General features: G+C 35.9%; 1 protein-coding gene and 1 long non-coding RNA gene across 6 annotated transcripts in view; one reads left to right on the top strand and one right to left on the bottom strand.

Moving 5' to 3' along the window:
• Nucleotides 1-20,915, bottom strand: part of LOC118199471 (uncharacterized) — a 224,560-nt gene extending 203,645 nt beyond the window's left edge. For both annotated transcript variants that reach the window (XR_015042922.1, XM_085823191.1), the window contains exon 1: nt 20,347-20,915. The gene's annotated coding sequence lies outside the window, so the exon portion shown is untranslated. The remainder of the gene's footprint in view (nt 1-20,346) is intronic.
• Nucleotides 1-26,067, top strand: part of LOC118199472 (uncharacterized) — a 254,071-nt gene extending 228,004 nt beyond the window's left edge. For all 4 annotated transcript variants that reach the window (XR_015042923.1, XR_015042924.1, XR_004759948.2 and 1 more), the window contains one exon: nt 22,931-26,067. This is a non-coding gene — a long non-coding RNA (uncharacterized LOC118199472). The remainder of the gene's footprint in view (nt 1-22,930) is intronic.
• Nucleotides 26,068-27,381: the final 1,314 nt, after the last annotated feature.

Genomic DNA, 27,381 nt, shown 5'->3' with positions numbered 1-27,381 from the left:
GGAATATGTCTTGTTTGTATATTTTATCCCTACTTTATGTTTGTTTATTTTAAACTCTAATTTAGTTTAGGCCACAAATATATACTCATTATTCTGTTTCATTCAAACGCAGCTCTCTTAGCTTAATTTTCAGTTTATTTTCTACTAGTGAGGGTCGGAGAATAAAGCCCAATTCAATTTATTTTTTTACATTTTAAACGCATAAACTACAATTATTTATAATAATCGTAGTCTGAAAATAGAATAATCTATTTCTTAGCGAAGTTAGACTCTTGAATTGCATGTAGCATTTTTCTAAATTATATCTCAGTTTAAGGTTGAACTTTATCTTATTTTCAAGATTTTACATTCATTTCTTACTGTATCAACAAAGACGTTTAGAGACGTACACTTAAAATATTTCTAAATGCAAATTTTCTCTGTTGAAATAAAAATAAAGCGACATAACACAATGGGATTACAGTCACTAAAGTGTAATGATGGCCATGTCCCATACACAACCGCATTTGAAAATGAGCAGTATTTCTGAAAAATAAACAAACTTTGGTACCGAACATCACTGAACAATGAATTCTGCTAAGAATTCGTACTGAAAAGGATGTGTTTGTTCATTATCGACATTTTAGTTTATGTAAATATACAGGGTGAATCTGAACAAGAGAGCAAAACTTTAGGGGACAATAGAAGGCAAAACAAAACTATAAATAGTATAAATAAAACTATAAATGGCATTGCGGCAGTATACGTAAAACTATAAGTGGTATAAAAATCGTCAGCCCTATCACCCAACGGTATTTTCTATCGTGGATAGCCGAGAGGATTGCTGGTTATACGAAATTTTCAGGGCGATGGATAGTTCGAGGTGGTCCCATAGCTTGGCCACCAAGATCGCCCGATCTCTCGTGTTGTACTTTTCCTGTGGCGCCATATGAAAAGCCTAATCTACGAGTGCCCCATTGATTGGGGCGGTGAGAATTCGCATTTCTTAAGACCCGAGAAAATACTCGTATCGGACATAGCTCAGTAGAACAACAAAATCGTAGTTGACGGTTTCAGAAAACATTAATATTCTGTAATGATTTAATAAGGGATTGCAGAACAGCAATAAGTTGGGAAGACACGAGCACTTGAGGTTTATTTAGAGATATCTATTGTTTGTCAACGTTCACTTATCTAAAGGGGAGCGCTTCTCGTGTGTCATGCGATACAACCGACTACGCATCCGATTTAACTCGAAAGCATCGAGATTTTGAGAAAGAGGAGGGAGGTGGAGAAGGTCAAAATTCGCTGAACTCAGCAGTTGAAGTTTTGCATGATTGATAAAAATAATAAAAATACGAGATTTCCTTACCGTTCCGTTATCTAACAGATAACGGGTCTTGACCTTTGCATTAAATTACAGATATTTAAAAGGCGACACGTGCGAAAATTCTGAATGTGTTTAGACTTGCCGGGCAGCAAATTCATGCAATAAACAGCTTGTGAGGAATAAATGACTAAATATTAAAAAAATGATTTTTTTTTTTTTTAACAAACAGTTTATTTCTCTACAATGAAGCGAAAAATTGAAAGGCAGAACTGTTTTCTATTACAGCTATCACGAAATTAGGAATTGAAACTCTGCAAGCAAGTCCATTAATTCGGTGTTGCGTACATATTGGTTTGCAATGGATTTGATGCACACAGAACCGACGAGAGATTGATAAAATTTATTTTACCAAGAGAAACACTTCGCAGTTCTGGAACATTCTAGAAAAGTACTTTGCTGTATCACGTAGTACAATCGGTAGTTGCACTTCAAACTACTCAGAACTTTCGACACAGCGCAATGCAAAAAGCATCCTAAGACGCACTAAGATCCTAAGACCCTAAGATCCTAAGACAGAGGTCTCTGAATATTCCGAAAACTGCTCTGATTGTAATCCAAAGGGTTATTAATTTCGGTTTGACATTTTGCCTTCAATCAGCAGAAACGGCTTATCATTTTTCAGATTGTTGCCACCAAATATTGGAGACCTTGTATTAAATATATTTAAAGAAATTAAATAATGAAGAATCTGCATCGCGCTGTACCTATGGCCCTTCAGTTTTGAATAACGTAATCCTCCACTGAATGTCGGCATCTAGAAGACCGAATTTGTAATTTGCTTTATTATCTATTTCATATTTTGTAGACTTTATCGAATTTTTTTATTATTGGAAATCTACGATTTCAAAGCGAGCAGTAACAACACACTGTAAATAAAATATTTTTATCTCCCGCGCGCGAGACTGATATCGGAAATTCTAAAGATATGCTGTTTTTAAATATTTTTATCTCTAAGGGGCGTCAGCGCAAATGCCCTCGAAATGTGTACGTATGTGGGAATTGAGAACAACGTAATATAAAATCTGAAAGCTTTCAGTTTTTTTTCCTTATAATTTTTGTCCCACTCTAAGGAACGGAACCTTTTAAAAAACCGATGCTATTGTCCACCATTCCCTGTAGACACGTCTTATTCTCTTTTGCGACTACATATTTAAATTTTGAAATGGTTTCTGACAATATACGCTAAAAGAAAAAGTTAAAAATTAAAAAAACAACACTTACCACGTGTAGTTACTCATTTTCAGAGACAATTATCTTACAAGCGTGGTCGCCACCAAAGAGTCCACAGCATTCTTTTGTTTTGATTAGATTCATAAACTATACCTTGCAAATAAATTAGATGCGTCATATTTTAATAAATTTAAATCAATTTGTTGAAATCCGAAAGCTGTCAAACCCATTATTTGAAACGATCGGAGAAAGTATGAGAAGGAAGAAAGCGTTGAAAATAATTTTGTCACAGAAGCGTTAACAATATATTCAAATCAGATAAAACGTATTAAAGTGTAGTATTGCAACTCCACAGTTTTGCAAAGTCGGTCTAATGAAATTTTCAGAATCGAATTTACATTTTTTTGAGGATTTATTGCGTTAAAACTATTGATGCAAAGAAGTGCCTCGTGTTTCCTTATTATTGGGCAATAAAAGGCCTTGCATAACCAGAAAAAATGAAAAGGAGCAATTTATGTAAAACTGAAATAACTAATAGCAGCCTTTTATGAAATGTGTTTTATACTGTTCCAATAAAGCAATAATATGGTTCTATGCAGCGTTTATTAATGAATTTTAGTGAGGGATTTGTTATTTTGATGTTCGCGGCTGCTAATTTACTTTTATTAATGTTATTGAGGCCTACCAGCGGCCGAGTGGTAAATTTCCTGAACACTGGCTCAGAGCTTCGAAGTCCGCGAACAGGCTAGCTGCATGGGCGTTTTCGTGATTTTCACCATGCGTAACGTCTTAATACGAGCCGATTTCCCTTAAAAAGTCCTCCACGAAGGCATCCCTCCCTTCTGTGTGGTGCCTTAGGGCGGAACACGTAAATAATAATAATAATAACAATTACTATTATTGTTGCTTTTATACTTAGTGTTATTTATCTTGCAATATGCAGTTCATGTCAAATTTAATTTTCATTTTTCATACAAAATAAAAATATGTTCTTGCTCACTAGCCGCCCCGGGAGGGGGCGGCGCAGAGAACTCTGTGAAGCTACTGGCTAGGATCTGTACCTAGGCACTCTCGGCCACGGGAGTATAAAATCACTGACCTTGGCGTTCCCCGTGACTTGTGAGTGTTCCGTGTTCGCAGGAAACCGCTTCGGATTTATATTCGAGTGGCCCACAGAGTGAAGTGTAAGCCCCGTAACCTAATAAGCCCAGAGTTGGCTTGGGGTATCCCGCATAGTACTGGCAGGTAGCATTTATGACGACCAGTCAAATCTCCAAGCGTGCATATTCCCACCACTGCGAAACCTGGGAACCGGAGTGGCGTCCGGGCAATAGTAGTGGCTAGTGATAGAGTTCTTTCAAAGTCTGCTGTCTCGATTTGTGGGGGGCCGGGGCAGTAGCAACTAGTTTTTAATTTTAGTGAATTTCACGCTCCGCCTTGCAAGGTGCCAGCACTGCATGGCCAGTCCACCCTCAGAACAGTTCAATCCCTGTCCTCGCACCTTGGGGAGGATTGACACCAACCGCCATACGGCGTCTCTGGTCGTCTATTTGCTACCCCCCCTCAAAATTGGGTGGAAAGCTTAACAGTTAGCTGGGTTCAGAAATATCTCAATTGCCTGTGGTACTACGGAGGTGTTCTACATGTACCTGTGCCAATAACTCAGGCTGCTCGTTGCAGAGGGATATTACCTAGCAAATCTAAGACGTTACCCCCCCCGGGCTACTAAAGCCTTCTGCTCTAGGACGTGCTAGACCTACAAGCCGCGGCCAATAATGGACCTTTCCGGGGACTTCAGTACCACTAGGTTTGTAATTTGTATACCCCCGTGGCCGAGTTGGCTTGGGGTATCCCGCATAGTACTGGCAGGTAGCATTTATGACGACCAGTCAAATCTCCAAGCGTGCATATTCCCACCACTGCGAAACCTGGGAACCGGAGTGGCGTCCGGGCAATAGTAGTGGCTAGTGATAGAGTTCTTTCAAAGTCTGCTGTCTCGATTTGTGGGGGGCCGGGGCAGTAGCAACTAGTTTTTAATTTTAGTGGATTTCACGCTCCGCCTTGCAAGGTGCCAGCACTGCATGGCCAGTCCACCCTCAGAACAGTTCAATCCCTGTCCTCGCACCTTGGGGAGGATTGACACCAACCGCCATACGGCGTCTCTGGTCGTCTATTTGCTACCCCCCCTCAAAATTGGGTGGAAAGCTTAACAGTTAGCTGGGTTCAGAAATATCTCAATTGCCTGTGGTACTACGGAGGTGTTCTACATGTACCTGTGCCAATAACTCAGGCTGCTCGTTGCAGAGGGATATTACCTAGCAAATCTAAGACGTTACCCCCCCCCCGGGCTACTAAAGCCTTCTGCTCTAGGACGTGCCAGACCTACAAGCCGCGGCCAATAATGGACCTTTCCGGGGACTTCAGTACCACTAGGTTTGTAATTTGTATACCCCCGTGGCCGAGACTGCCTAGGTACAGATCCTAGCCAGTAGCTTCGCAGAGTTCTCTACGTTGACCTCCGGGAGGGAGGGGGGAGAATAGCAAGTATGACATTCTAAACTCCGCTCTTAGGGAGACTAAACGACTGGATGACCCGCCTCCTGCCAGATGTGAAGGGCTTTCAAGATGGCAGCAGTCCGTGTAGTGCCATAAATCATATGTAAGCGGAACACGCTGACTAACTGAATTTATATTTTAAAGGCCGTGGAATCGAGTTGGAAAAATAGCAGTGAAATTAAAAATGGACGGGAATTTTTGCAGTGGAAACTATTTGTACTTTAGTAGAAATCATTAATGTAATTTACTGATTTTTCAAGTCAGCGGCCTATGGCGGGCATTAGCAGTTAGAGTAAGACAGTCAGAGTCACCAGAGCCATAGCTAGGGTTTTCAGAGTCCTGGCACAATTGGAATTTTGCGTCTGCTTCTGTATGCCAAGAATGAAAAATATTTCATTCTAAAATTTTGTAACATCAATTTAGCACCCCATGGATGCTGTGCCCGGGACAGTTTTCCATCCTTGCCCCACTTTAGCTACGTCACTGAGAGTCACTAACCACTTTCCCGTCTGAGCTGCCCAGAAGGTGGGCACTTAAACTGATGTAATGTTATTCTGAATTGCTGTATTTTATTTTGACTACATCATTAAACAACTTATTGATTAAAAAGTAACAATAATCAAATATTAGTTTAATTGACTGTTACTTTTTAACAATAAAATATTTACTGATTACTTTACTATAAAAAGTAACGAATAAAGTATTACTGATTAAAATTAATTAATTTAGTTTGAATAGTAAAACAATGACTATTCTGTTAACAGTAACTAATTTAGTGTTACTTATTAAAAGAAATTACTTTTAATTATTTTTATCTTACTCAGCCTTACTTATGAAACATTTGTATAGAACGAAACCTCGTTTTTTTTTCTTCAAATGAAACAAGGAAAAAAGTTTAATGTGACACTGAAATATGTTTTCGAAATTGATTTCGCTTCCATTTGTGCAGAACAAAATTTTTTTAGTCCAAAGGGATTTGAATCCCGAAGGACTATTAGTTTCATTTTGGCATTTTGCGTCGGCCGGATAAATGTCGGTTCACTTTTCAAACTGTTGCCATAAAATGTTAGAGTCCTGCATTATATTTGAAGAAATTAAATAATGAAAATCTGCGTAAATGTATGTATATTTCTCACATTGTCATAAAATAACGGTACATAGAGTCATCGAATTTTGAATAACGTAATCCTCCAACGAATATGAGCATGTGGAAGACCAAATTTGAAATTTGAAATTTGTTTTATGATCGATTTCCTATTTTTTAAAACTTTGACGAATTTTTGATTAACAAACTCAAGGATTTCAAAGCGAGCAATGGCAACGTTGTGCAGAAAAAACATTTTTATCTCCAGCGCGTGAGTCTCTGTATCGGAAATTCTAAAGATATGCTCGTTTTAAAACTATTTTGCGATATTGCTGTTGCACTGGATCTTATGGTTTAAGTGCGAGGAACATGATATTTAATAAAGAAAGGTAACACACAAAATGTTAAAAAACGCCCCTTTGGACGTAATTTAAAATCTGAAACATTTCAGATTTTTTTTATTTATTTATTTTTTTTTTTAATCTTTACAATTCTCGCTAGTCAGAGTAACAAGAATAATAAATGCATACTTTGTTTCAATCCCTCCGAACAGTCTATGCACGATATGTAATGGGGTAGTAATTTGCAAAGGACAACAGCAGTAAAAAGATACTTAGTAGAATAAGGGATACTTCATGCATTTATTTATATAGAATACCTTGGCATTTTATAGAATGTCTGGCGTTTCTAGGCAAAATATGAAATATGAGAATTATTATATACTTTACCTAGGCATTGTACACTGACTACCAATAAGTATTTGGACCCCTGTGATAGAAAAGAAAAACTAACTTTATTTAAAATCAATAGTTGGTAGAGCCTCCACGAGAGGTAATTACAACATGGACCCTCCGGGGCATACTTTCCACAAGTCTTTGTATGACAGCTATTGGTATTTTCTTCCACTCGGCTTAGAGAAGACATAGAAGTTCCTTCACCGATTTTGCACGGGTAGTGCACCCCTGAATTCCGCGATGTAACTCGTCCCAGAGGTTCTCGATAGTGTTCCGGTCTGGACTCTGGGCAGGCCAGTCCATTCGATGAACTCCATTGGCACTATACCAAGCCTTGGTTAACGTCGAAACATGACAAATGGCATTGTCGTCCTGAAAGTAACAGGGGTGCAACCCGTAAAACTGCCACAACGTAGGAAGCACATTGTCATTCAAAATAGTGCAGAAGGCATCGGAGTTGAGCTTACTATGAATGGGGACCAAGGGTCCCAGCCCATACCAGGAGAAACACCCCCAGAACATAATTCCACCTCCGCCGAACTTGACTGTTGGCACAATGCATTCTGGCAGGAGACGTTCTCCAGGTAGACACCAGACCCAGACCCTGCCATCCGAACGGTTAAGTGGGAACTTTGATTCGTCACTCCAAAGAACCCGTTTCCACTGATCTACGGTCCAATTTCGATGTGCTTTGCACCACATTAACCGAGCAGCGCGGTTGGACTTAGTGATCAAAGGCTTATAGGCAGCAGCACGACCATGAAAACCAAGCAGATGTGCTTCCTTACGGATGGTATTCATTGAAACGATACTCCCGGATGCCTGTTGAAACTCCTCGCGGATGAGGGCCATCGGTTGGGTGCGGTTCTTCAGAATGTCTCTGGACAGCACTCGTCGGTCTCTATCTCACAGTTTCGTTGGTCTGCCGACTCGGGGCACATTCCGACAATCACCGCTCACCTTCCACTTCTTAATCACATAAGCCACTGCCGATTTTGGGTACTTCAGATCGCTAGATATGTCCCTTAAGGATCGGCTACATTTGTGATACCCGATAATTATACCTTTCTCGAAATCAGAGAGCTCCGAACTGCGAGGCATCTTGCATGCGACTAAAGCCGATGCTGTTTCCTACACGATATATACCGGCGGAGTTCGCGACGTACCTTAGGACCGCAGATATCGTCATTTGCATAGGTGTCCAAATACTTATTGGTAGTCAGTGTATATAATACCGATGCATTTTATAGAATGACAAACGCGCTTTACGCAAAGTATAAAAAATTCCTAATAAGCTATTATTTAAAAGACTTTCATTCCTGAAAAATACAAATGTTATTTTGAAAAAATAATGAGAGACCGTCGTTAAAAAACTTTTATTCTAAATACGTAAAAAAAAAAGCGAGATAATCATGATACACTGTAATTAATTTGTATTCTTTATCTGACTGGAAATCAGTAAGATATATTTAGCAACGGGAATTAAATTCAGAAAAATCATAGGTTTCACAATAATGACCTTTTTAATTTTTTTTTTTTGGGGGGGGGGGCAAAGCTCACAAAGGTTGGATGTACAGTTCACTATCATTACGTGTAACATTTTTTATTTGGCTTAAAGTTCCTTCAACATTCTGTCACAGCCTTCGTGCCCAACAGCCAAATCAATTTCACGAATTACGTGAAATAACGGATGCCTTTTTAACAGGACAAATGAGTTTACTTTTGTTTTCCACAAACATCACACCCTAGCGATTCAGTAACCAGTAGTCCCGTGGTTCCATTCTTAGCAGTCATTTTGGCTTTTTTACAGCATTTATTAACTTCTGCTAAGTAATTTCGGTTATTCGAAAAGAATCGCAGATGTATTTCACACTTTGCCAGTTTGTCATTTGGCATTATATAGAATGCTGGATTTCATATTTTACCGGCACCATATATAATTTCTATAGATTTGGGACTATAAAACAGCGAGTGATACATAATAAAATGATCGCTGCAGGAATAAATTCGATTGCACTAAATTTTTACTCGAGTTTATTTATGCAGTTAATAATATTAATCAATAATGGATGTTATTCCACAGCAAATTATTTTTTAAGTCAGCCTGTTTCTATTTAACTAGCAGTAATAACAATGAAATTTAAATGAATGATTTATAATTCCACATTCTTTTGAACCACAAAATCTTTCCTGTTAAATCGGAACCGTTAACAAAAATCAGTTAGAATTTTTTGTTTGTTTGCTTTGCCAGTTAAAGAAAGCACGCTAGGACTAACTTCTTAAAAGCAGTTAAAGAACTGAGGTTCTGAAAAATTCGCTTATACACTTTTTTTTTTTTTTTTTTTGCAAAAACAAACTTATTGAAATATTTTAAAAGAGAAAAGAATTTAAAAGCTTTAAAGCTTTACAGGGGTCTAAAACTCCCTGTACGTTTTTATTTTGCTGTAAAAGTGTAAATCTTAAAAATCAGATATAAGATTTTCGTACTTCGTCAGCATAAAACTCTGAAATGTATATACATTTCACTAGTGCTTGTAAGCTTTTACGGTTATGTGTGTCACAACAGACGCGAAGAAATATATAAGCTCTATCATAAACAAACAGTTGGAAGCAAAATAAAAACTCTTATGTTTTTTAACCCTGCCGATTGTCCTTCAAATGTTTCCGGTAAAAGCGTACTAGCAAAAAAATGTCTGAGTTATTACTGGGCGTCAGCCTAAAACACTTCCTTTTAACTCGGACCCCAAATACAAGTCCCGCGGTCCAACAATAACAAATAAAAATACAAAATATGCATGCAGTCTCCCGCCAAGAGATTTGCTTCGAGTTCCGGAAAGTTTAATTTGCGATGTTGGCGACTTATCGCTCGTTTGGCCCAAATATCTCTTCTTTTAGTACAGGATTCTCGACACAAATTTTTCCATTTGTATAACCAGTTTCTAAAGAATTGTTAATTAAACGTTTTAGTTCAAGATTTCTAATTAAACAATTTATATTTTCGTTTCCTTGTTGCACAGCCGTAGCCAGGGTTTTTAGCGCCCGGGCACAACTAAAGATTTTGCGCCCGCTTCTGCATGCCAAGAATGAAAAACATTTCATTCTAAAATTTTGACCTACCCTAGCTACGCAACTCCTAAAAAAGTTATCTGTTTGTCTAAAATCCCATTTTTTTTACTCTGTTCGAATTATACTATTCCGTTACACAATTCTCTATAGAAGGCTGGGCCCACCAGCGGCCGAGCGGTAAAGTCGCTGAACACTGGTAGTTCGGTCCGAGGTTCGAATCCGGCGAACGGTCTGGCTGCATGGACGTTTTCGTGGTTTTCCCCATGTGTAACGTGTATACGTGCCAGTTCCCCTTAGAAAGTCCTCCACGAAGGCATCTCTCCCCTTAGGGAGATAGCCCTCGAGGCTTTGCCATAATCATACACACACAGAAGGCTGGTAGACGTTGGGGGAGACTCACGTCGCCGAATTATCTTGAAAAAATATAGCAATTTTGTAAACGTCTAATGCATAACTATAAATGGATCAGAAACAGTTTTTACATTTTAGCATAATGTATCACCTAGTGTAAGTTATGCAAATGCAACTAAAGGCAGATCGGATAAACCCGTAAGTCGGGGTATTTCGCTCAATATTGGTCAAAGTTCTAACTATTCCTTCAATGCGTTTACTGATATTTATAAAGTGTTTAAAGAGGTCTGTGAAATATTTAAAGGCTTCTCTGTTATGAGTATTCTAAAAAAGATTTCAGAAAAAATGCCTGAACTGCAAAGTACAGAACATGCTATTGATAAACTATTTGTATCGTTTTCAATGTTCGAAGAAAGTTTTAGTTCAACTAACAATGTGTAACATCATAACGGCTATGGCCATTCTTAGTGACACTGTTGATTAAGTTCAACTATACCTTGGTTACCTTCTGTATGGCATGTTTTTGTATTGTGTGTTACTGTTACTTCTAACTAGTACCGTTTATGTAAATTATTCTCTGATTGTACTCATATTTTCTTTAATATTGCACACTGGGTCTTGCATTGACCAAATTTTTGCATGATAATTATTATGTTCTTCTATTTCTGTTTCAACTGGCTTGAAGGGCTTTCCAGCTTTTCTGAATGGTATTTTCTTCACGGAATCTGTACGCTTTAATTGATTATTAATATTCATTCTAATATCGCTTATTAAGCCCATAATTAATTCGTAATTTAAAAAAAAATTAATTATAAAATTTAATTTAAATAAAAAAGTAATAATAATTAGGTATCTTGGGCATATTTTTACTTTGCGTTGTGTTGGAATTAGCATATTTTCGATTGGGGGTAGGGTCTTTTGACCCAGGCACCCCGGTGTTACACCATCATTCGTTGGCGTAATTTTAGCATAAATCGGAGAAAATACATATTTGTGCTCCGGCATAGATTAGGTCAATCAGCATCATCTTTTCACTGCTTTAAATCAATGGTGTCAAATTGAGATTCCATGCGACTCACATGCACGATCTGAAAACAGCTAAGAGGCAGTTTTTTTTTTTTTTTTTTTCCAAAATGAAAAGATTTTATTAACAATATATATATATATATATATATATTTTACTAAATATTTACGAGAAACTGACATAAACATTAATAATAATATCATAAAGGGAAAAAACTCAAATCTCTATTTATTTTATATCTGAAATCTGAAGTTTGGCCATACATATTTATTGGTTGGATTTGTAATTCAAACAAACTGACAGCTAAATATTAAATTATTAGAGTGACATTTCTTTCGAATAGTTCTAGAAGTTTATGTAATCGTTAAATAATTTACTTCAATTTAAACTAAACATAAACAAATTATGAAATTTTTAAAAATTTTCAGAGAAACTTTTCCCAATGTGACAAAAGTTCAGAGTAAATACTGACAACCTAATTTCTTTCTTATTAGGACAAAGGGGCAATTTGCCCAGGAGGTCTATTAATTTCGTTTTGGCATTTTGCGTTGATTCATTATAAACGGCGAATCACTTTTTAAATTGTTCCCACCCAATATTACAGCCCTGCATTATATTTAAAGAAATTAAATAATGAAAAATCTGCATGAATGTCTGTATGTTTCTCGCACTGTGATAAAACAGTGATAAAACAGTTGAAATCCCAGGGGATTTCAACAGTTGGAGCATTTTGAAACGTCTTAGTCTGTAATAAAGATAAACATAAGAAAAATAATACAAAATATTATATGCGAAGCAGTTCATAGTTTTTTAGTCTGAATAGGAAGAGGACACAATTTCACGACTGGTCGTTTTATGACACCATGATCAGTTTTAATACTAGCAACTCTGACTCTTTGATCTGAGCCCGGATGAACAGCAATTATTCTCCCTAACCTCCATTTAAGAGGCGTAAGGTTGTCTTCTTTGATGAGGACTAAGTCATTGACTTCTAAATTGTTTTGACATTTTTGCCATTTAGGTCTTTGTTGAAGCTGAGACAGGTATCCTCGACTCCATCTTTTCTAGAAGTGCTGAAAAATAAACTGTCTCGCATGCCATCTGTCAATGTGATTGAAGGAACTATAATTTAGGCCTGGTTCAGGTATGGCAGTTAAAGACGTTCCTATTAGGAAATGACCAGGTGTTAATGCAGTTAAATCATTTGGATCAGCCGAAGTTGGACACAATGGCCTAGAGTTGAGACAAGCCTCAACCTGCGCTATCAAGGTCTGAAATTCCGGATAGGTCAGCACAGTATCACCAACAGTCGTTTTTAGATGTAATTTCATTGACTTTGCTGCCGATTCCCATAGTCCACCAAAATGGGGAGATGATGGCGGGGTTGAATATCCATTTTATTTCCTCTAAAGACAAAAATTTGTGAATTTCTTGATTTTGCTTACATTGCAAAAACATTTTCTGATTTCTTTGTCTGCACCTTTAAAGTTAGTACCGCAGTCACTATAAATCTCAAATGGTTTCCCTCTTCTTGCAATAAATCGTTTCAATGCACTTAAAAATGCCTTTGTTGACAAATCTTCTACCACTTCAAGATGTACTGCCTTGATTACAAAACACACAAATAAGCATACGTAATATTTAAATGATTTTTGTCCACGTCCTGCACGATGTTTAATCATGAACGGTCCAGAAAAATCTATTCCAGTTCGATGAAATGGTCGCGATTGTGTTACTCTAGATTCCGGTAGATCAGCCATTATTTGACTTGCAGTTTTAGCTCTAAGTTTACAACACGTGATACAAGATTTTACTACTTTTCGGATAGCAGATCTAGCAGCTATGATCCAAAATTGCTGTCTAATTAAAGATAGAAGAAGTTCCGGTGCTGCATGCAGATATTTGACATGAAAGTGTCTAATTATGATTTCTGTCAGATTGTGTTTTGAAGGTAATAAGATTGGATGTTTTTCATTTTCTGACAGTTGCGCATTTTTCAGTCTTCCCTCTACACGTAACACTTTCTTGTCATCTAAAATTGGACACAAACTAAGGAGGTTGCTGTTTGTAGGTAAGTCCTTTCCCAACTCCAAACATTGAATTTCTTTAAAAAAGTGAAATCGCTGTATTATTCGGACAATACAGAAAGTTGCAGCTTGAATTTCATTACTAGATAAAAAAGACGTATTTCTTTCTAGATATGCTACTTTAGAATTCGATATGAATCTTAATATCCAAGCAAATATGCATTGTAACTTTGGAAATGAAGATATATTTGATATAATAGCAAGTTCCTGTACAGGTTCAGAAACTACAAATGAGACTGTTTTACGTGCATCTGGTAATGCCTCTTCATCTATAAGAATATTTTTAGACAAGGCAATCTCACTGCACTTTAACCAAGAAGGACCATTCCACCACAATTGATGAGATAATAGTTCTGCAGGAAATAATCCACGTGAAGCACAATCAGCTGGATTTTCCTTTCCATCAACATGACTCCAGTTCTCAGGTGGTAAGATGGATTGTATTTCAGAAACTCTATTGGATACGAATACTTGCCATTTTTTAGGATCTGACCTTAGCCATGACAACACGATTTGTGAATCACTCCAAGCTTGCACTAAATCAAAATTTATAACTAATGCAGCTTTTATAGACTGAATCAAGCGTGCCAATAACACTGCTGCACATAATTCCAGTCTTGGAATCGTAATAAATTTTAATGGTGCTACACGAGTTTTAGCTGTTACGAGTTTAACATTAATGTCAGAGTTATTGCAAGTTTTGATATAAATAACTGCTGTATAACCTCTTTCAGACGCATCACAAAATCCGTGAAGTTCGCATCGAAAATAATCAGGTAGCAGAATTTTCCTAGGTATATTTATAGAATTCAAAAGTTTAACTTCTCTACATAGATTTCTCCAATTTCGATCAATCTCTTCTGTTACAGGATCATCCCATGATAACTGTAATTTCCACAATTGCTGAAGGATCATTTTAGCGAGAATTACAAACGGAGCTATCCACCCCAATGGATCGAATAGTTTTGCTACGAATGACAAAATAATTCTTTTAGTCGGAACACTTTGATACTCTATTACACCGACATTACATTTGAATTCATCATTGTCCGGATGCCATTCCAATCCCAGAACTTTCAATGGTTTGTCTTCTATTACACGATGAATATTGTCACTATCTGTGTTTGTTAAGCCAGAGGTTTTTAACAACGACGGTTCACTTGTCGACCATTTGTGAAGCTCAAAGCCACCACTTTTTAGCAGATGTTGCAATTCGTCTATCAATGCAATACCTTCCGAACTATCTTTTACACCAGTTAACATATCATCAACATAAAAATCTCTTAAAACTATATTCTTTGCCTTTGGAAAGTTCAATCCTTCATCAATCGCTAACTGACTCAAAACTTTGGTTGCAAGATATGGAGCAGCTGCAGTTCCATATGTAACTGTTTTCAAACGACAAACTTGTATTTGCTTATACGGGCTATCTCTCCATAATATTCTCTGAAAATCTCTATTTTTTTCATGAACCTTTATCTGTCTGTACATCATTTTAATATCAGCGGCTATTACAATGTTATGAAGTCTAAATCTTAGTAAAATACAAATTAAGTCATCTTGTATTTTTGGGCCTATCATTAGTTTATCATTTAAAGAAACACCTGTGGTTGTTTCAGCGCTCGCATCGAAAACAACTCTCAATTTTGTTGTGAAGCTAGAGTCCTTCAACACGAAGTGATGTGGGATATAATAGTGTTTATTCTCCAATTCATAATCTGTGCCTGGCACTAATTCTACGTGTTCTAGTGAAAAGTACTCTTTCATAAACTGAATATAGTGGTTGTAAATTTCTTTCATAGATAACAGCCTCTTCTCCAAGTATTGAAATCTTCTGTACGCCACTTCACGGGAGTCACCTAGAATATCTCTATTATGTTTGAATGGTAATGCAACTGAATAACGACCTGATGTGTCTCTAAAATACGAGTTTTTAAAATGTTCTTCACAAAGTTTTTCTTCATTTGTTAAAGGTTGTACATTTGGAAACTTTTCTAACTCCCAGAAAGAATTTACTAACTCATCTGTGTTTGTATTCAAATGATTTACATATACTGGCTCAAAATTTGTAGATTCAAAATTTGTAGTACCCGAAATTATCCATCCCAACCTCGAATTTAGAGCAAATGGTAGATCAGGACCACGTTTGACAATTTCTCCCGTCATTAAATGCAGAAATACATTTACTCCAAATAAAATGTCAACTGGTTGTGACTTGTAAAATAATGGATCAGCTAATTGTAAATCACTGAAGTTATCGAAGATGATTGATGGCAAAGATACATAGGGAATTTTATCTGTCACCTTGTCCAGTACAAACGCTGATGTTGATACACGAATATCACTTTTAAAATAAGAAGTGAATACTAAATCGACTTCCCCATTACTTATAGTATTAAATTCTCCTAGACATGATACAGAAATGGAATTATCTTTCACTCGTAATCCTAATTTCTTCACACAATCCCTTGAAATAAATTATCTCTGAGATCCAGTGTCACATAAACATCTACACTTCACAAATTGTTGCTTAGAATTTTGAACTTTTATTAAAGCAGTACACAATAAAATGTGACTGGTTTGATTACCTTTTGCATTCGAATCATAATGAGAGGCACAAACTGTGGCTGAAACGTTCTTAGGACTCGTTAATTCATCTCTTTTAGGGATAGATTGCGTAGGCGGAGATATACTGTTTAACTGAGTTTTATTCTTTGAATTATTTACAATGTGCAAAATACTGTGATGCTTCTTAAAGCAATGTTGACATGTATTTAAACTCTTGCATTTTTTGAGCAAGTGCATATTAGATAAACAATTAAAACAGTAACGATTAGATTTTACAAAATCTATCCTTTGCTGAACCGATAAATTTAGAAATTTCGAACATTTGACTAAACTATGATCTTCTTTACAATAACCACAACCCAAAGTAGCAACCAGAACATTATTCGTATTTTGAAACACATATTTAGGTACCTTATTACTTGTTGATTTGCTATTTTGAAGTGTTCTTGCATAGTTTTTTTAGGAATTCAATTAAAGTCGTAAGTTTTGGAATTTCATTAGATTTTAACTGACGTTCCCACCATAATTTTGTAGAAGGGTCTAATTTTTGCAAAATTAAATAAGTCATTAAAGTGTCACCAAAATTATCAATGGTTTGATTCAATACTTCTAAAGAACGAATTACTTCATTAATATTGTCAACTAAATTTAAAATAGCAAATGCTGATTCATTTTGAATAGTTGGTAAACTTAAAAAACGTTTAATATATGCAAAAATTTGTTCTCTCTTATTTGAATATCTTTCGTCTAACAGATTCCATGCTATTTCAAAATTACAATCCGAAATTTGAATGGTTTGAATAATGCGATATGCTTCACCTTTCAAAGAAGCCTTCAAATACTGCAATTTTTGAGCATTAGATAAATTTGTATTATTTCTTACACAAGCACTGAAAAGATCTTTAAAAGCTATTTATTCTGCAATATTACCACCAAAAGTCGGTAATGTTAACTTGGGTAATTTAATATTGTCAAGAACCTGTTCTGAAATTACACTATTAGAATTATTTTTATTATTTTGATTTTTTAATATTTTTTCACCTTTAAATTTCCACAAATAAATTTTATCTGTGTACTCCTGAACATTATCTATTTCGTTTTCTAATTCTTTAGTATCTGTAATTAAACTTTCGATTTCAGAATCAAGCTTCCTTAACTCAGTTTCTTTTTGTGTCAATAATTCAACACATTCCTCTAGTTCTATTAAATTAATTTCATCTGCAGTTAAAATAGTTTCAATTTTTTTACATAATTAGAAACACTCCTGCGTAAGACCGCTCTTTTTGTTTTAAAAGTTATAAGTTCACTCATAATTGATTAATTCAAAAACAGAAATTGTTCTTAAATCACTTAACACTATTATTAAAATGAAATCGAATTCTATGTTGTATTACAACATTGTTCTTAAAATTTAACAACAAATTAAACGAATTTTGTTCAAAATCCACTTACCTCACAAAGTGGATAATTTTCACCAACCATATGCATATTTGCGTTGTTAGAATACACTTAGAACAGTCACTACCTTCACTAGCTCTCCGGCTCGACGGACCAACAATAAATGTTCTTAAACTTTATATGTTTCACAACAAATGGACTGTATTCCTACACTTTTATTTCATTACACTAATTATAAATAATATGTCAGCGATGCGAAATAATTGATACAAAATAAGCGAGCCATTCTACATGGCTGTCACAAACACAATTCTTTCAATCAATTATCTTGTTGCCACACATAAAGTTCAAAACTAAAAGAAGAAAAACAAAAGGAATTTACGCTGTTTGCAACAATAAAATGAAGCAAACGATACTCACATAAACAAGTTACGACGTATGAAGTTACGTGCAAATTAAATTCTGTTATTAATTAGAGATACAGTTATCAGTTGAATAGCTCAGAATAATCTTCTGTTGGCCTAGTTACTCCAGTTCCTTTCTATTAAGACGAAAGCAAAATTTTCTTTTACTTAGTAATAACTCTTCCTTCTCTGAATACTGTAAAATATGGATTCACGAAGATCTAGAACTGCGCTCGTAGAAAACTTCTGTGATCTTAAACTACTATGGATTATTCCTCATGCAGCTTTCCTATTATAATTTTGAAGAAATGAAAAGAAGTAGTCAGCACGTTGAGAAGAAAGTACGCTACTAAAAGAATAAATTAAGTCAAATATTGACTTAGGAAGAATTTATAGCGCTTCCTATCGGCACTTCCTTACTTGCGGCACAATCAGTTTACTATTGTTGGTTCTCTACATCATTCAACTGTTTGATAAGATACATTTTTGGCGGTCCTAAGCCTAAGGTTATGGCACTGATATTCTGGGTCGCTTCTTTTGCGAGTTGTTCTGCGTATTCGTTACTTATTCGTTGAAATTTTACATACGATTCCTTAAGTATTTTTATTTTCTGTGCAGAACTGCTTTTAGCTGTTTATATTAGCATTAATGATCGTCTTTTTATAAACTCATCGCTGTTCATTGTACTTTATCCAAGTATTTGACCTTGCTATGTCTTTAGTGTTTTCCATTTTACTTTTCAGAGTATTCGTTTTGCTTCTGTCGGCTCTAAAGTCTTTTGATCTGAAACGAATTTTTGTGTTTATTAATTGAAAAAGTGTGGGTAGAAAGTTGTTGAATAATTTTAATTAGGGATGTTGCTACACTAATATCCGGCTTGTTTTGGTAGTTTTAAATTTCTTCTATGATATTTTCTTGCTCGAGAGATGTGATAAAGTAATTTTCTCTTTTTGTTCTTTAAAACTTTAAATCTTCTAACATTGATATAGTTCGACCGTTTCAAACGCGGTCTTGGCTGGCAATCTGCCAAAACACATAAGGGGCGTTATTACTTGCTGCGACGTGAAAGTCTTCCCTTCTTCGGAAAGAGAGAATATGCTCGAAGGAAAGAAAATCTCCTTCCTTCCACCCTTTTTGAGAATAATTCGGTTCTAATGTCGCATGCGTGTTTGCACTCATGGTCGCGGATGAAGCGGTCGAACTGTAATGGTTCTAGTACGGGGTTCAAATCCTGGCGAACGGGCTGGCTTTATCGGCGTTTTCATGGTTTTCCCCATGTGTAACGTATATACGAGGCAAGCCTCCTGTTTGGCAGAGAGCCCTCGGGCGCTTTGCCATAAACAAATAAAACAAACCAAACCAAACCAAACTCATAATGCTTCTCCCAGAGAATAAGTTATATGTTTATAGTCGGATTTATCATTTAATGGCTTGATGTGTTTCCGTGTACTTTCCATTCTGTAATTGCGTAAATCAAGCGATGACTAGTTATAATGCAAAATGCAAACTTCACTGGACGTCGTGGATGTTGGATGCCCTTGCCCAGGCCTTCTGTGGATCCTAAACCTGTTTTCACGAACTGTTGATGATATTAGATGGTTGAACTGTCTTGTAAACTGAGCTAGGATTCTTAGCAGTTTGAAGGCAAGGATTGCGGATTCGATCTGCTCTCTGTCAAAAATGGTTAACTCGATCTATCTTCACGGGTAACGAGAGCCTTTAACAGCAACAAGCTGACCAAAAGACCTTCCTCATCTTAAAACATAAACCAAAGACATAAACTACATCATGTTATTTACCTGTCTCTTCGAAACATCTGGAAAAGCAGATGGTTATCTTAAAGAAGTCTTAAAGAAGACTCTGTAACTGACATTAGCCAAGTGATTTTGAAGCCATCAGCCAATCTGCATTTTCTACAGCAGAAGAAAGTTTTACATGACAATCAAGAGTTTATGTTTCGTAAGTTAGTTTTGACTTAACTTACATTTTTAAAAACTTACTTCAAGAAAGCTACCGGAGGGAACTAAAATTAGTTACAACTTTAACTGAGACAGTTAGTACAGTTAGCTAAAAGTAAGGTAAAATCTTTAGCAAATCAGTTAGACTTCCTTCTAAATTTCAGAAATTGTTCATTGGTTAATTAATTAAGCAAACCATGCCATGATTATATGAAGTATATAGAAGTGAGATGTTTTGGCCAGGTCTAACTTTTTTAAGCGGCAAAAGGAAAATTCTCGTCATGCGAAAAATCAATTTTTATTCGAGAATAAAACCTCAGAGAGAATTTACAATTATTTTTCAATGGTTTTTAAGAAACGTCCACAAAAGAGCTTAACTTTCAGACAGAAATGCCACCTGGGAATAACTCGCTCGTAGTTATCAATTGACATTAGCATATTTTGCTTAACACTGCCTCTTTTAGTGGATTGCAAAATACATGTGTTACCAGCAAAGCATGAAATGCCGTTCTATAGAACATGCTATAGAATGCCGGACTTTTTAGGCAAAATATGAAATATGAGAATTATTACATACTTTTCCTAGGCAACAGGATAATGCGCGACCACACGTGGCACGCATTGTCCAAGGGTTCTTCGTCAATTGCCAGATTGAATTGCTTCTCTGGCCTTCTCCCTCTCCGGATCTTTCGCCGATAGGAAACATGTGGTACATGGCTGCTGAACGACTGACCCAGATTACATCGCAAGCTGCCACACCAGATCAACTTTGGCAACGTGTGGAAGCTGCTTGGTCTGCTGTACTCCAAGAAGACATCCAAAGTCTCTTTGAATCAATGCCGAAGCGTGTGGCAACGGTGATCTCCAACAATGGCGGCTACTGATTCTGGAAGGAACCACACTTCACAGAAGTCTATAAATTTAATCATCTGATACTTGGTCAACATGTTATCAACTAAATAAATTTTGTTGTGATAACTCTTGTCTTTCTTGGTGTTGCAATTTGGGTGGCCAGCAGTGTATTTCAGACTTGTGTGAAATATGAATTGTTTCATACATTGCCAGCTAGTTTTATGCATTATATACAATGTCTAAGCATTCTATAGAATGCCGGATTTCGATTTGTGCCCGCAACATATATACAAAGTAAAATAATTTGCCATCTAATGATACTTAAAATTTGAAGGTGTATAACGAATTTAGTAACTCCGAATTTGGCGACAGTGCATTCAACATTGGCGTGCAATGCGTATAAAGTGGCAACCCATCTACATAAACAAAACCCCCTTTTCGAAAGAAGAGATTTCACTGTTCATCCCAGGAAGAAAAATGAAAAAAGAAGAAAAGCCGGAAAAAACATCAAAATAATAACAGCAGTAAAAAGTAAAGTAAAATAAAAACTATGTAATCATCCGGGAGCAAGAGTCAGTCAAGGTCGACTCGCTCATTTGAGACCCCCGCAACCCTCACCCTTTCCTCACCTGACGCTCACCTACGTCACGATTGCCGACATAAATGTAAGCTGTTCAGTTCGTAGAAAAAAAGGAGCAATTCTTTTTTTTTTCCCTACCGATGTAATATTTCTAGAATGACGAGCGGATATCGCTTGTTTCAGAATTCCCTTCCTCTAATTATTAGATCTCTTATCAAAGTCATTCACAATTTTGCAATGATGATGGTATAATTAAAGAGCAAATTTATTTTTATGTCCGTTTTAGTGCCTATATTGCAAATGAAGCATTTAGCAATTATAATAACTAGCAGCGAGTGTTCTTTTTTTTTTTTTTAAGTCAAAAGGAGCAATTTGCTCAGGACTATTAATTTCGTTTTGGCATTTTGCATTGATTCACTATAAACGTTGATTCACTTTTCACATTGTTGCCACCCTATATTATCGCCCTGTATTATATTTCAAGAAATTAAATAAGGAAGGCTCTGCATAAATGTATGTGTTTCTCGCATTGTGATAAAACAGCAGCACCTGGAGCCATCCAGTTTTGAATAGCGAATGTCTCCAGCCGAATATGGACATCTGGAAGCCCAAATTTGGAATTTGCTTTACTATATATTTCATATTTCGTAAAACTTTAACGAATTTTGGATTAACAAATTCAACGAATTCAAAGCGATCGATGTCAACACTGTACGGGAAAAAAAAAATTATCTTCAGTGCGCGAGACTGTATATCGGAAATTCTAAAGACATGCTTTTTTAAATGCTTTGCAGTATTGCTGTTGAATTGAATTTTATGGTTTAAGTGCGAAGAATATGATTTTAAATAAGGTAACTCACAAAACGTTAAAAAAAACGCCCCTTTGGACGTAATATAAAAGCTGAGAGCTTTCAGTTTTTATTATTATTATTATTATTACGGGTGGGTATGTCTTCTATTTCAAAGACTGTTTTTAATGCAACTTCAAAATATAAGAAACTCTCTTTGTACCAAAACGTATTTAGAGATGCATAGCTACAGACCAACAGTCTTTTTCTTGAAGTTCTGTTAAGAACTTGTGGTAGTATCTTTGATGACACTGGAATAATGAAAATAGGAATTGAGCAGAATGCCCTGATATGTGTTCAAACAGTGCTTAGCATGAATCTTTTTAGAAACCGACATCGTTGAGTGAAGTTGTAGAGTCATTAGGCTAATTGGAAGCAGGAAAGATGAAAAATATACAACCGCCTTCGCCGGGAATCGAACCACGGACCTCTGGAATACCGGCTCAGTGTGCAGAACCACTACACCATGAAGGCTCGTTAGGGAAGTGGGAGAAATACCTTATAAAGTTGCCATGTTCGTGAGATAACTTACTCAAAATTAAGAATGAAAAGTTTCACTTACGTCATGTTATGTAATTTGAGTTTCGAAAAAGAAGAAAATGTTAATATGTAATTAAATATAGCTTCAGAATTTAACTATGGCGCAAGCTGGCTCTGACCGAAGCCGGCGTAAACAAGCCTAATGGCAAGAATAACTCAACGCCGCAGAGTACTCTAATCGACAGAATCAGAGTTAGCAACGTGGCCTTCAAGAAGGGAAAACCCACCCTGATTACAGAGAAACTCAAGACAGAAAATTCATCTATGTTTCGTTTTTTATAGATTGTGTTTCGTTCCATCTACGTTTAATTTTTTTATGGATTTATTCTTTTATTTTCTAGATCGTTACATTTGTGCCTCATTGTTTGACAGAAAAGAATGAGCTGGACCAGCGATTCTCAACTGGTGGTACGCAAGACAAAAATAGATGGTACGCAAAGAAACAAGGTATTTTTAACTATTAAATTTAAAAATACTGTGAAGAAAAAGAACAATTGAACTCTAACTGATCGAACTCTAACTGAAGATTTCAAAAAGTAAAACAATCGTTAACATTTGGCTGAACTGTAAAAAAGAATTAATAAGGCTATTAAATTTTTATTGTCTTCTTGCACAACCTGTGAACAAGAATTCTCTTCCATGTTATATTTGAAAAATAAATAGCAAACAAAATTAAAAGTGGATCCTAATTTACGGTCAAAACTAAGTGAAATAACACCAGACATAAAGAAATTGATCTCTCTTAAACAGGCCAAAATTTAGCATTAATTTTATAACTTAAATTTTGCTAATTAAAATGGCAACCATTTTTAATCTAATATTTTTTTCATGTGTGCATATTTAATACAAATAGCCAATAGGTTGTGCAAATGGTAAAATATATTTTTTTAATACCTCTATTGAGAAATTGAAAAATAATCATTGCAAAATGTAGTGGTGGTACTAAAGTTTTTAAATTTTCGTTTAGATGGTACGCGTTAGTCAAAAGGTTGAGAACCGCTAATCTATGGCAAGAAGTTTAATCCCGCGGAAGCTGTCAATTCCAACCGCACTATTATTGCTGCACAAAAACCATGCAGTTTCTACGAAGAAGACATCCACAAGAATGTGAAACAGGGAAAAACAGTTGTAGAATGAATTATCATTACATTACGCGAAACGTGTTCCCTTTGTATATAATTGCTTATGTTATATTTCCTCAACGGCCACGAAATTTTGACAACGTCCACTGTAAATTACAAATGAACTCTTATGAATAACAGTTGTCTCCTATACTCATCCATCAAATTCGAATCCATACTAATACTGAGATTCTTGTAAACACTGAAATTCACTTTCGTTTCTCTTTCACGAACTGAAAGAATAATAACCAGTCTATTTTAAAAGATTTTTTAATTGTTCCTGTCTGCCTTAATTGAAAAAACACTAAGTCTTCAATTGCACCGATATACAGTCACCTTTTCCCGGCCACCGTTTTTGAAAATGACCAGTATTTCTGGGAATGTTAACAAACGGTCAGATTATTATAGAGAACGTTGTAATTCTTCTCTGATAACGATGCTAAAAATACTGTTACGAAATGTCCAGGCGCGGTACAATAGCTTCTCCGCAAAGCAGGTTTAGGGTTACCACAAAATGGGTTTAGGGTTGCCATATTTGGCGAGAAATCGTCCATTTAGCGACAAAATTGTCGATATGCTATGGACGGATGGAGAACATTCTGGAACGAATTCTTACCGGTTTAGCCCAGAATGTTCTCAAACACAAGCCAAAAACTATATAAACCCTGCTGGTACGCGGAAAGTCAGTGCGGGATAGTTAGTCAGTACGTGCGATCGAGTTGACAGCTCGGCAGTGAGAGCCGAGTAGGTCGTCGAGTGCATCGAAAGAGTCTTCTTGTGTATCGCGGTTAGTGCATCGTCGAGAGTGTGTTGAGCTCCGGGAACGACTGAGCCGAAGAGTCGGGAGCTGTGCTCTGTGTGTCGTGGAACGAATCGCGAGCTGTAGCGTGGAGAGTATGGAGATTACGGGGAGTCTCGAGAACAGAGTCGGAAGCTGTACTCTGGTGCTTTGCAGTGAAGCTGCCTCCACCGTTATAGCCTGATAACCTGAAGGTTGTGTCGCTGATTGTTCCAGCGTGTTTATAGTAGTCCTTCGACGACTGCAAAACGTGATTTTGGAGCTGTCTTGATTAAAATTGGTTAAATAAAGTGTGTTTCGATACTTCATCAAGTGTCGTCGTTATTCACTCCAAATCTACGAACCCCGTACGAACGTGAAGGAAGAAAATAACGCAACAATCCGATTCTGATGCGATATGGAACCCACATAAAAATTTCGATAAAAAATAAACTATTTCTTTTTCGTTATATCAGCAACAATGGCACGCAATTTTTAATGATTTTCGTCTTTCTAATCAAATGGTCGTAAAAGCTCAAATTCTGTCCAGTATTTCACTTGTATTCAATTTTAGGCGATTAAATGAGGCAAAAAATGGATCATAATTGATCAGAAATCAATAATGCGAACAAACAAATAAACGCACAAACAGAGATTCTTCTTTATAGGTATAGATTTTGTAAAACTTACAAATTTTTGATTGACAAACTCTACGATTTGAAAGCGAGCACAGTGGCAACACACTCGAAATAAAACAGATTTTTAATTCCAGCGTGCGAGACTGTTGCCACTCGGAAAAATGAGGGCGAAAATGAGTTTTCAGAGTTTTTAATTAATATCTCTGATTTTAGGGCGGGGGGTGAAGCGATCTTTTCCAGGACCCAGAAAAGAATTGTAGAAAGTTTGGTGACGATATCTATAGTAGTGACTCAGTTAATCGCGGACAAACAAACACACATAGAGAGATTTATGAGACAATTCACAGTTTTGCCTTCAATTATTACAGTATTAAATAGATCATTTTATGTCACGTTATGGGTTGAAGCAATATAGTACATTACATACCATAAAAACAAATGAAACTCATGAAAGAATTTAAAACTAGCTGCCAGGAAGGAAAAGAAAATTCAAAGGAAAAGAACAGAAGGAAAGAGTAAAAAAAAAAAAAAAAAAAAAAAAAATTAAATTATCCATTACTCATTTGAATCAGAAGAACTCTGGCACCTACAACCGACCTTGAATTTTTGGACCTGTCATCTTTTTTCAAGGATCAAGGAAAAGTAAACTGCTTTTTATCTACACGGCCGTCTTGACAGATAATTTTAAAATCCGAAATATTTACTTTTATATATTCTTATCATTTAGCACTTCAAGGATCCATATTTTTCTATATTTTCTGACCGTTGACATCGTCATGTAGCAAGCATATTTATATTCTTATTCAGCGCCACGCAGTGTGTTTATATCTTGATGTTTTGACAGGGTTCGTATCACTTCAGTTTGGAATTGAGTTCCTGATATAATATCAGATCAGTCAGTCAACTCTTGGTATAATATCGAAATATTGCTATCAATAAATAAATACAGAACGTAAAAATTACCAGATGCACTATCCATCTAGCAGCAATGATAAGAAATAAATATCAAAAACTCTCCGGAAAGAATACGGTAATTACAAAAGCCCCATAGATTATCATTTTCGAAAGTAACCGGTATTTCCGAGACTCTTAAATAAACACAGGTAGTGAAAATCATTTCTTTTATAAAGTTATAAAAACACTGAAATTCACTTTCACTTTTAATGGATGACCTATGGCAATCGCCTTCAACGGTTGACCCAAATCATTCAGAACTGTGGGTGGTTGTGTCGTAGGGATTTTATGTTAATTAAGCAGCTACCTTATTTCGCCTTCATTATCATTATAAGTAAGACTATAGTGGAACATGATTTAATTTATTTTATATAATTATTAAGATTTAAGTGGCAACATGATTTAATGTTTTTGCATAGTTATTAAGATTCTCTGTGTGGCAACAACGAGTTGAGTTCAAAAAGTTGTTATTTTGAGTGTTTCAGGATAATCGTTGCGTGAGCCTTATTCCTTAAAAAGCTTGTTATACTATTTTTATATTAAAAATAAGTAATATGTAACAAATAAGTGTGAAAGTTATATAAAAGTAAATATGCTGTTTCTTTTTTTAAAGACTAAAATAAGCATTTATGTAAATTATGAAACGGTATTGATGTTTTGTTTCGATTTTGAGTTTTCATCAACGCCTACAAGATTTTGTCTATTCTGACTAGGATGCAATTTAGTTAATGTATTTTAAGTGCATAGTTCTTGAGCTCGAGAAAAGACCTTTGACTACTTTTTTACATCTCTCCGTTACTGTTCCGGCTTTACTTCCGCCAGTTCGCAGTTGAATGAAATCTTGAGTGCCGAGCCATTTAAATTTGACGAAAATGTGGTCTGTGATATTTTAATGGTTTATGTAACCGTCACCTTAACGTCCAATCCCTTCAGGTAGAATAGCCCACGTATGCTTTGTCGTAATCAAATAAACTGAGTAATACTAAAATGCAAATTCGAAATACTTGTTGAAAATTGAATAGGTGGAATAGAGAGATAAGTTCGTTTTGTTGCTTAAGTGATGAGAAAATTATAGTTAATGAGTATAATTCAGTGATCGAGGTACACAGTGTATGGCAGAAAAAAGTTTATTATTAATAGCAGTCATGACAAAAAGCAAAGACGTCATTTGAAGATCTTGTTCATAAAAAAAAAACAGGAAATATCTGAAACTTTCAAAAAATATTTTGCATTCTACGAGCAAGGTTTGTATGCATTTTCATAAAAAATTGTACGTTAACCCCAAGCAGCACCGGAACGTT

Source organism: Stegodyphus dumicola, chromosome 9 (genome assembly GCF_044657685.1).
Source record: "Stegodyphus dumicola isolate Sdum_Otavi_A_Nest chromosome 9, ASM4465768v1".
Lineage (NCBI taxonomy): Eukaryota > Metazoa > Arthropoda > Arachnida > Araneae > Eresidae > Stegodyphus > Stegodyphus dumicola.
This window is presented reverse-complemented; position numbering and strand designations above follow the sequence as displayed.